This window comes from Palaemon carinicauda, chromosome 37 (genome assembly GCF_036898095.1).
Source record: "Palaemon carinicauda isolate YSFRI2023 chromosome 37, ASM3689809v2, whole genome shotgun sequence".
Taxonomy (NCBI): domain Eukaryota; kingdom Metazoa; phylum Arthropoda; class Malacostraca; order Decapoda; family Palaemonidae; genus Palaemon; species Palaemon carinicauda.
Genome location: NC_090761.1, coordinates 30391406 through 30402481, shown reverse-complemented (window position 1 = coordinate 30402481; position 11076 = coordinate 30391406). Strand labels below are relative to the sequence as shown.

Below are 11076 nucleotides of genomic sequence, written 5' to 3'. Positions count from 1 at the left end.
CTGTTTGGACTCTGGTTCTTTGTTGCAGGAATCGCCCGATCAATTGGGTTAAAATAAGAAATAGTTTTATAACGAAGTCCTTCTGTCCTTTGCCCTATCAGTGGAGGGAATTTAGACGTCGTGGTTATACTAACGTAGCAATTTTGGTTCCATTATAGAATAGTGCAATATTAATTATAACATTAAAACTCAAATAATTCGATAGATCTTTGCAAATACTCTATTTTGAATACCATATACTACTGGCAGAAACCTCTATCAACGAAGTTACAGATTTTATTAAAAAAGAAAGAAATTGAGTACCCGTTTTGCTCCTATTGTCGTCATAGCTCATTTTAGAGGATCCTCCTTCCACCCGGTAGTTCAGACAAACACTGATAGGTGGTGTTTCTACCATAGTTACTTGTTCAAACAGAATTAAGGGCCCAACATTTTATATTCTATACCTCCGTTATTTATTTTCTATATTGGAATATACAATATAATCTTAGCTCTTATTTTATTGATCTTGTTGATAATAAAAGGTTTGGGTAGAAATGTGTATTTGATATATTTAGTCATATCATTGGAATATATTTAGTCAGATCATTGGAAATGGAAGATAAGTCCATTTTTTAACAGATGGTGGATTGCGAAGCTACATCTCGCCTAGTTGTTCGGTGTGTATTCACTCCTTTAGGTTTGTATAAGTGATAAATAACACCAAAATACTGGCCCACTGGGTTAACGCCCATAGCGAAACATAGTCCCCTCGTTAGAACATAGAAGCAGTGAGATAATGTTTAATCGCTTACGAAGCAAGCATATGTCAAAGCAGAAACTAAGGTGTGTACGTATAGGCCTAGTAATGGCCATCGCAGAGGGGCTTTACCCCCTGTTAGATAAATAGGTAAGGACATGGCGGTAATTCAATACAAAAGCTCCTCCACTAATAATTTTTTTTTTTTTTTCTAATGAATTACTAAGTGCTTTATCTAAAGCTGGTCTTTTTTTTTTTTTTTTTTCTTATTAAGGAGGAGCGGTACTTTTTACCCTATTTGTTACCCTTTCCAATCTTGGGTGCCACCTGTGACAATTCGGGGTTTTTGGTTTTGGATTGGATTAAAGAATCTGTTTCAACATACAATTAATGGCACGTGTAGAATTAGCAATAAACGAGGCTAGAGTGCGACCCCCCCCCCCCTTACACAGCCATATTAAATATAAGATAGCCTAAAACCCTTTATGTGTACTTACTGAGGTTGGAGGATAAAGGTGAGCTGCATGTTTCAGACTCGATACACAATGCACAATAACTACGAATGAATGGGCTCCAATCATAGTTTTCTGAGAAATTCTTAATTCCTTTTCAACAAAGTTATAACTAAATTTAACACCATTATTATTATATACAGGTTAACAATTTAGATTCTATATTTAGATAAGACTTTTAAAACCAAGTTACCTTAAAAATGTATACTTTTTTTTTTTTTAAACTACAACATGCCTTCTGCCACGCTGAAATCCCATTTTGTTAACATCAAGTTGGCACTTGGAACCACAGGTGGGGCAAATAGTGTCATTTTCCCGTTTAATAACACTGATCTTGCCACTACTTAATTCTTCTTTCGATGATACCATAATAATGCAAATCAAAATCTTTACAAGTTAGATAACAATTGAGACAAGAACTTGGGAGAAAATCCACAGAAATTGATGCCAAAGTAGGTGGTAAGTGGGAAACCGCACCTGAAGTTGAAGGTTCACATGCCTCCATGGCTCTCAAAAGACTGAAAAATTTGCTGTGGAAATTGTCTGAAATTTCAAAAAGTGTGTTTTCTAGTAAAACTGTCTTCTGATTGGGAGTTCAAGTCACTTGATTCTAGATTGGTTAAGATGCTAGTCCCAAGTAAAATGTGGATAATCTTCAATGATTAAAAGCTTTGACGTTTGGGTGACGTCTTGCTACGTAGAATACAGTAGATATAATAATGACAATCTATGTTTTTAACTTACAAACGAGGCCTTAGTCTGAAGAGAAATTTGAGAGTTATGAGGTTGGGTCAAGTTTAATTGTGATTTTTAAACCACTTCTAGACCAAGCGCCACTTGGATTAAGAAAGGAGGTGTTTTTAATATGATGAACACTGCTACAAACGACTTCATAGAAAATGGAATGGAAACCCCCATTTTCTTTCTGTAAGGAAGTCTGGCAAACAAAAGCTCCAGGCATATGACAGCGTTTCATTACTGTTACTCGGTTTTGATTACGATGACTGCCAGAAACAAAGTTTAAAAATGTTAACTTAGATAACAATTAGGAAAGGTATTTTGAACGTAATTGATAACAACACAGAGCAAAGCCAAAGCTTTTCAGTTATGGTAGTCAAACCATCATAACTCAATAACTATGGATTTCTGCTAGGAATTATTATAAAAAATATTCATAACACTTAAAAATACTTTATTAACCAGTCTTATTTTCTACAAACTTTATTGCACCATTTTGTAATTTTACGGCAATTTTATGTAGCAAAATTCAATGTGCAATTTAGGCATTCAAAGGAAGGGCCAAGGGTAGCTAATTCATCATGGTCTTGCCAAGCCATGCTTTATACCACTTTCTACACCAATGTAAGGATCTGTCAATAGGAATCTAGGTTTCCATGGATAGTTCAGTTGAGATTTTTTTAAAAGGGATTTTGACCCAGGAAAAATCAATTTTGGGTGAGATAGCCATGTCGTCCTGATGGGATTTCCTTTCGGCTGTTTCCTACTGTATAATATATCTGCGAGTGATATTACAAGAGAATTATCGTCAGGTATCACGGGGTTCCAACCCCCGGAACGACTATCTGTAGATATCGTGTATAATCAGGGAGGTATCCTAAGATAACCATAGATATCTGCACCCCCAATAGACTTTAACCAGAGTAATCCACTTAGGGGAAGGATAAGTTAGGAGCCGTTACATATCCTCTCGCCTATCGGTGCCCCCATATGCCTCTGGCGCCTCATTCCTTTGTTCGCAGCTTCAAGCTACTGTTGTACTGTTTTGTTGTGCACTCTTTATCAGCTTATTTTGAAGTTTTCTTTGTAAGATTGGTTCCTCTTCTTCGTCTAAGTTGATTACCAACCTTTCTTTGCAGTTTGGTTTAGCTCTTAAATGTTTTGGATCCCTACGAGGAAAGTTATTTAGCTTTTACGTTGAGGAAACCGGAGCACTTCGAGTCCAACTAGCTTGGGCGTCTGGTTTCGTACCTGATCACCCTTATTTTCGTGTTCACTTGTTTTATTGTGTAAGTTTCACGTTAGCTAGTAGTTTTTTAGCATTGCGATGCTTTGGGTTCTATTTCAAGTTTGCATTTATATTGCATTTTTGTATTTTATGTTTTTGTTGGTGCATGTCAGTTTCGCTAGTAAAGATAATAATAATGATAACCGAGAGCTTTGTAGCACCCATATTAGTTCTGCGCACCTTATAGTAATCTCGAATACAACATCCTTCCATGACTCGGAATAAGTTTTTTTTCTGTATTTTCCTTTGTATATATTATGTGAACTAATGGAGTAGATTTAGTGAAGCCAACAAACTTGTGGCAGCAACTTGTTAAAAGATTGCTATTGGTATAAACTGTCATCGAGTTACTTTTTCAAAAATACACTGCTCTTACATTGAGAAATTATGTGCTTTAGGAAAACGTGAGATTATTTAAAAAAAAATAAAGGCACTTCAGTTAATGACAGTGGCCCTGGAGATCAGTAGTCGTCGGCATGTAGGATACTCGTATCCGAATATCATATATATGATGAAGAAGTTGAAACTGAAGTGGCGGAAAAAAAATAGTTGTTGTAGAACAACATCCGGGAACTTGTGCATAGATATTTCGAAGCATGTAACTGGTTAAAAAAGCCAGATAATGATTGTCACAAAAAACAGAACAGCTAGGAAAAGCTAATGCAAGCAACGCATGTGCAATAGCTCACGATTAGTCTCCCTAATGTAAACGCGGGAGTTAGAGTAGGAATTAGCCTTCACATTTTAATCAAGTGTTTATGCCCCGGCCCCCATTTAACATTTAGAGAAAAATGTCAAACTAACGAGCACTAGTCCATTTCTTTTAGCAAATGCCGTCGCCGTTGTGGTGGTAGTGATGATGCAAAGGGCCTCGGTTAGATTTCGCCAGTCGTCTTTATCTTGGGCTTTTAATTCAATATTTCCCCATTCATCCTCCCTACATCATGCTTCATATTCCTCAGCCATGTAGGCCTGGGTCTTCCACCTCTTCTAGTCCCTTATGGAGCCCAACTGAATATTTGGTGAACTAATCTCTCTTGGGAGTGCTAAGACCATGCCCAAACTATCTCCATCTACCCCTTATCGTGATCTCATCCACATATGGCACATGAGTAATATCTCTTACAGTTTCATTTCTAATCATGTCCTGTCATTTAAATCCCAATATCCTTCTGAGGGCTTTGTTCTCAAATCTACTAGCTCGATTGGAGATTGTTTCATTGTCATACCATGACTCATGTCCATGTAGTAACACCGATCTCACTAATCTGATATATACCTGTAGTCTGATTTTTATATGTAATTTCAGGCGATTTGATTTCACCCAGCCAAATAAAAGGAAGGCTGACATATCATTCAGTGATGTTGCACAGAAAGAGTTTGTGGTAGAATTAATAGAGAACTTATATTGATGCTTGGTGAACCTCTAATTGTTAGGTCTTCAGATTGCTGAAAAAGTTCATGTGGAGATATCAAAAAGTGTGTTGAAGTAAATGAGCTAGTGAAATGCGGTCACTTAAAGAAAGGTGTGCTTTCCCCATGGATATTCGACTTCTTTATGGTGATTCAGACAGTTAAAGAAAGAATAGTAGATGTGTGTGTACAGTTGTGATATGCCAATGATATACTGAAGTACTGTACTTTACAAATTGGGAATTGTGAAGAGAAGCCGCAAAACCTAGTAGGCTAATATTTTTTCAATGTGAGGCTTTTGAAACTAAATTTGAGTAATGGTAAGATTATCGGTGTAGGCAAGGTAGAAACAATGAAGCTGGAGGAAGAGTGGAAATGGTTAAATTAATCAGTTACTGTATTCGTGAATGATACTAATAGATGGCATAATCAGAGAAAATATACAGAATAGGCAGAAGACAAGAAATGACTTTTGTGTGTTTTGGGACCAATGTTAAAACATACATTGCCTCCCCACTACTCTTGAAGTTTTTTTTTCTTCATTGAGATTTCTTGTACGGTGTTGGTTTATATTTCCTTCTTTCAAAGTCATTTCTTAAGATTGAAAAGAAAAAAAATGCAAGTAATGAATAGGGATAAACCCTAACCTAACCTAACCTAGTTAGCAATGTTCTACCTGGTCAATAGATAGTAGAGAAACATTGTGTAAATACAGGATGTCATTTGGTATTTATGTCTGAAGTACTGACTTTACAGTGAGATAGTAACAGTGTGTGTGTTACCAAAACTACTTGCTTGTGTTGGTTGTTATTTTATTTCAAGACACTAAGGACTATGGATGGCATGCAAATCAATATTTAGTGTCCCCCAATTTTCTCTTCTTCCACCTGGGGGTGGCATTCTTCCTTCAGTGCTATGGGGGAGGATGCCTTTACCCTGATTTGATGGTATAACACAACAGAACTTGGGACTTCGGACAGGCTCCAGTCTGAGTTCCGCCTCACATTCACCAACTCTTCCTCCTAATTTACCACTATTGACCTCATCACAATTAGCCTTCGTGGCAGAAGTTCAGTTCAGGTGTCATAAAGGCACTCTCTTGAGCGCGCACACATACCTCAATGTTCGCACAAGCGTGCTCAAAAGGTTTCACCAGCATAACCGCATATATGCATAGTTCATAGAGAACAAAATTGGGCAAAATTAGCTAGTAATGTTTATTTCTCCTTTAGTAAGTTAACAACGGCTCCTAAAGTTCTTCAGTCGACCATTATTTGTACTGTATACTGTACAGAAAGTGCCTGGGGAAGTGAGACCAGTCATGGACGTTCCTGACATGGGCAAGTTTGTTTGATAAACTTCATCAAAGATGGTAATTATTGAACATTGAGACGATAAGGGTGTGTGGACCTCTTGATGTTGATCGATCTAAAGAATGCTTACTTTCAGATCCCAATCCATCCCAGCTCTAGGGCAGGAATTCATGCCAACAACATTTCATCTCATATGGTACCTAGAAAACACCCGTCAGGAAAAACTCCTCTTATTTAATCATGATTAATCAGAAAAGTTGGCTAGGTGCACAAGCAAAGGCTGATGTTTCTTGGGAAAGACATCGACACCTTTGGAAGAAGAGTTTTCTCACCTCAGGACGAACCAGTATCTTTGAGATGTAACTTTCCCTCTCCTTCAACAGCCCCAGCTACTAACACAGCTTTAGCAGAAGGGGCTGGATGACCGGATCTGCTTGGAACGGCTCATTCCAATGGTCGTCTTAATCTTTAGCCCTTTCAGTGGTATTTGAAGAGACACTTCACAAGGCAGTGACCCTCCTCGGGCAGTAATCTGATAGAAGAGTCCCATTATCAATCTGGAACTCCTTCAACTGGGTGCCGAGAGGAAGTGACCACCTTCTCCCTCCTAGGGGGTCCTGCTCCGGACGACCTTGTAGTTGCTGCCGATGTTTCTACTTTGCTGTCCCGCTAACGTCGAAGATGCGCTCTTCCACCCCCTCCCCCTTTTTGAGCCGACTTTTCTCTCGGGTGGAGTAAAGTCTGAGGCGAGTCTTGCCTTTGGGTGAAGATATCTTTCGTTTGCGAGGGAGAACCCCCAGAGATCTTGTGTTCCTTGAGACCTTACAGAGCCTAAAATGTGTTGCCTCTGACTGTCAGATCAGGTTCCCTCTTCGGAAGAGCCTCTTAGACGTCCCCCTCCTGGGGTTCGTCAGGCTTTAGAGTTTTAACTCCTTAACACCCAGGATGTTCCCCCCCTTGCTGTAAGGAGATGTCTGTTTAGTCCTGTCAAGGACCGTCACGCTTAGCCTTTGGGCTCTTGTCACGCACTAGATGTTCATCATATGTCAGCTACGCGTAACTCGACAGCTGTTCGTTACTTGTCAGCTGTGCGTTAACTACCAGCTACTTGTCACTATTCTTCGGACGAACACCTATCACCTCATGACTGTAGTCTGGTGATTCGTGATCATCACGCATCACCGAGAGACCCCTACTCTTTGCAAGACGACCATCAGACGCCTGAGCGTCAATCATCAGACCGAGTATTTCCCAGAGCTCACAGGTCACCACCTTCCCCCATTCTTGCCGTCTCCTTGTCGTTCGGTCTTGCATCGGTCTTCTAGACCAACTGCGCTACCTGTTCCCTTGCAGGCTCGCGAGCGCCTGTCACCAAAGGATCGTCACTCGTCAGGAGATCAGCACGCCCCGTGTGAGCAATGCAGTGATGATTCCCGACGATGTGCATCAATCAAAGGACGGATGACTGAGGGAAGCAGCCTACTGCCTCGAAGGAGTCGGAGCATGCCTTCTGGAAGGTTTTGGCCTGAATGAGAGCTATCAAAGGCTTGTCAAATCCAGCGACACCCCCTCAGGAGGGCAATGACACTGTCCTAGACCATGTCTATGGCACTCAAAGACCCCTGATAGCCAGTTCAGCTTTGCCCTGGTCAAAGGTGTTGAAGAGTGCCAGGAAGAAGGCAGTCTCACAAGCTACCGGCTCCTCCAGCTCCCTCTAAGCAGGCTCCTCCTTGAAACTCCTCCTGCCGCCGTTCATGCAGCAGAGGAGGTACTGTACTACGAAGTTACCAACGAGCCTTTTCTGGCCCTCCTCTAGATCATTCTATAGAGGCACTAACCAGGGGAGTCCCCTTCAAGAGACTTGGGTCTCTCGTCTTCGGAGATTATTAACCAAGAGGAGGATGCGAAGTACGTCATGCAGGCTACTTCGTGGCTGGACCTTTGGTTAGGTTAGTGGGGCCAACTGATCAGCACTGAGGACTGGGCATGGGAGTCCACCAGGAGGTCGATGGAGACCTTTCTATTGTCTGGCACCAGGACAATCTAATTCCTCTTTCACCAGGTGGTAAACCTGTGGGCAAATACCATTCTCAAATGTTAGGACTCGATAATAGAAGGTTCCATCGGCAAATCCCACGAGCTGAGGTGTCAAGGCTCAGAAACTCTACTTTCGAGGGGAGTTCGTTGTTTGAGCCGGAAGACGTCAAGTGGGTGACAGAGAGATGGAGGCAGTCCAACCAGGACTCCCTACTCCAGAGGGCTTTAACAACAAGGCCCTACCAAGCTCCACCACAAAAGAAAAAACTTATACCAAAACCGCAGACGAGTAAGGCTACGGCTCCCACAATGCAGAAGGTATCTGAGAAACCCTTTCAAAGCAAAGATTGGAAAGGGTCAAAATCCTTCTGTGGAGGGAAGGGTAATGAGTGGCGGCCAAGGACACTCCCTCTAATACGGCAATCCTCCCACTTGTCCACCTTTGGGGGGATGCCCACAAAGCCGCTAGCAAAGGTGGCTGAGCTCTGGGCGGGCGCAATGATTCGTTCAGAGTATCACATCCCGTTCACTCAATCTCTCCCTCCAATAACTCGGGATCCAGTCCTGTCAAACTCCTACACGAAGGGATCCGCGAAGGAGTTAGCCCTTTGGGCTGAAGTCCAGACTATGTTGGAGAAGGGTGCCCAGGCTTCTTTAGTCGACTCTTTCTTGTGAAAAAGGTGTCTGGAGACCAGTCATCGACCTCTTTGCCTTGAAAAAATTTGTCATGCAAACCTCGTCCAAGATGGACATCAGACATGGTCAGACAAGCGGTAAGACCACAGAACTTCATGTGCACACTGGATCTCAAGGACGCATACTTCCAGATCCCAATGCATACGTCTTCTAGGAAATATCTAATGATCATATTCGATAACAAACAATACCAGTTCAAGGTGCTGTGTTTTATGCTCAGGTTTTTACTAGAGTATTTGCCCTGGACTCGATGGCTACCTTTCTTCAGCACGGAGACAAAAAGAGTTTTACCAAGTTATGGGGATCATGGTAAGTCTCGAGATGTGAAACCTGCTCCCTTCTCGAAGTATGGTATACTTAAGGGGACCATCCGCTATGCCATTTATTTTTTTTTCTTATTCAAAATACAGTACAGAATTTTTATGTATGTTTTAGACATATGTAATACCTTCATCATAGAAAATTTTCAAGTCATTTGATAAAAATTTTTTGATATGTTAGCAAAAAAATCATGATTTAAAAAAAATATTTAGGTACGTTTTTCTCCACTAATATGACACCAATTATATTGAAAATCATACCATCAAAACTTCTTCATAAATAAAATAATTCAGTGACAGATTTTTTATTTTTATTTTTCTTTTTTTATTTTTTTCTTAACTTTCTTTGACGTAAAATATTCATGAAAAAAAAAAGAAAAAAGAAAAAGGAAGATCAAAATTCTGGTACACAAAAGTCTAGAGTTTTTATTCCTCTTTTCAGTGATATCTACAGGTATTTCAATAAAATCAGACAATAAATAAATGATAAAAATGTGAGAATAAGTATGTTTTTGAGTTATGAGCTCCCAAAGATTTGCAATAAATTTTCACTTCTTTTTTTTTAAATTCAAGATAACATTGTTATGATAACCTTACTTTGTACTTTTATTGTTTATTCCTACATAAACGCACCTTGAACGAGGTATTTAAACCTAGGTTTACTAATACACTTGGCATAAGGGTGTCATTAGTTGCCAACGGCCTCTCGTTGCCAGAGTTATAGTTAGAATGTTCCAGCTTTGGACCATTATTCATGTTTCCCGATCTTTTTGGTTCTTTTTTGTTGCTCTTTGCTTACTTTTTGTTCTTTCTATGACCTTAGGTAACATTGGCCATCACAAGGACGTTGTGAAAACACAATGTACAGTACATACGAACGGCAAGTAAACAAACATGTATTATAACTTGTATACGTCTTTGGAAACTCTGGCTGCTGTTCTCGTAGTTTTCGTTCACCTACCCTCTACCAATGCTTTCCATCTCTGCCAGATGTACAAGATTTCAAAACATAAGTGAAAAAATCGCTATATATATGCAAATATAAACACACACAGACGATTCTGTCAAATTCAGACATTTAGATGACGCAGTTAAGATGAAGTCATCATTTAAAGACCGCTATATCTTCATTATTTGTAAAAATAATTGGCTGAAACTTCTGGAGAGCATGTACAATATGTTTCTGCATACATACAAACAATAAAACTATTTTTTACTTTTCAAAGTTATGTCTAACCTCATAGCGGACAAAGCTTTCCCATCAGACGAAAGAGTACAGAGGCTGAAGAAAGCCGCAGGGCCTTTCCTCAGGTGAAAAGAACTCACAATCCAGTGCTGGTTATATCTCATAGGTCACCTATCGTCCCTAGCCCATCTAGTTTTCTATGGTCACCTCATGATTAGATCTCTCCAGTGGCAGCTCAAGACCCAGTGGAAGCAGGCAAGCAATTCCCCAGATATTCTGATTCAGGTAGGTTCAGAGGAACAGACAGACCTTGGATGGTGGGTGGCAGACGAGAACCTTCACAAAGGGGTCGACCTTCTCGGTCCTCCCCCTGGAACTGATGCTCTATTCAGATGCTTCAAAAGAAGGGTGGGGATCCCACATTCTGCACCACACCTCATCCGGACTTTGGTCCTATTCAGAAGGATATCAGCATATAAATCTCCCAGAGATGAGGACAGCCTTTCTTTTCCTCCAATAGTTCCAGCAGTTCGTGGCGGGTCACTTCGTAATGTTGATGAGCGACAACACCATGGTAGTGTCTTGCATACATGGACAAGGTGGTACCTTTAAGCAGCCCCGGTGCCATCTAGCAGTAGAGATACTCAGATGGGTAGAAAACAACTCGGTGTCCCTGTTGGCTCGCATCATTCCTGACAAGAGGTATGTGCTTGTAGACAACCTGAGTAGAGCGACTCAGATAATGGACTCCGAGTGGTCTTTGAATCATCCAGTAGTCAATCAAGTCCTGACATTGTGGGGTACCCCGACTGATGACCGGTTCGGAATGGCCCT

The 11076-nt window shown here is 40.6% G+C and overlaps 1 protein-coding gene across 1 annotated transcript in view; it reads left to right on the top strand.

The window, feature by feature from the left end:
- Nucleotides 1–11076, top strand: part of LOC137629057 (midnolin-like) — a 78435-nt gene that overhangs the window by 548 nt on the left and 66811 nt on the right. The gene's annotated exons all lie outside the window — the stretch shown is intronic.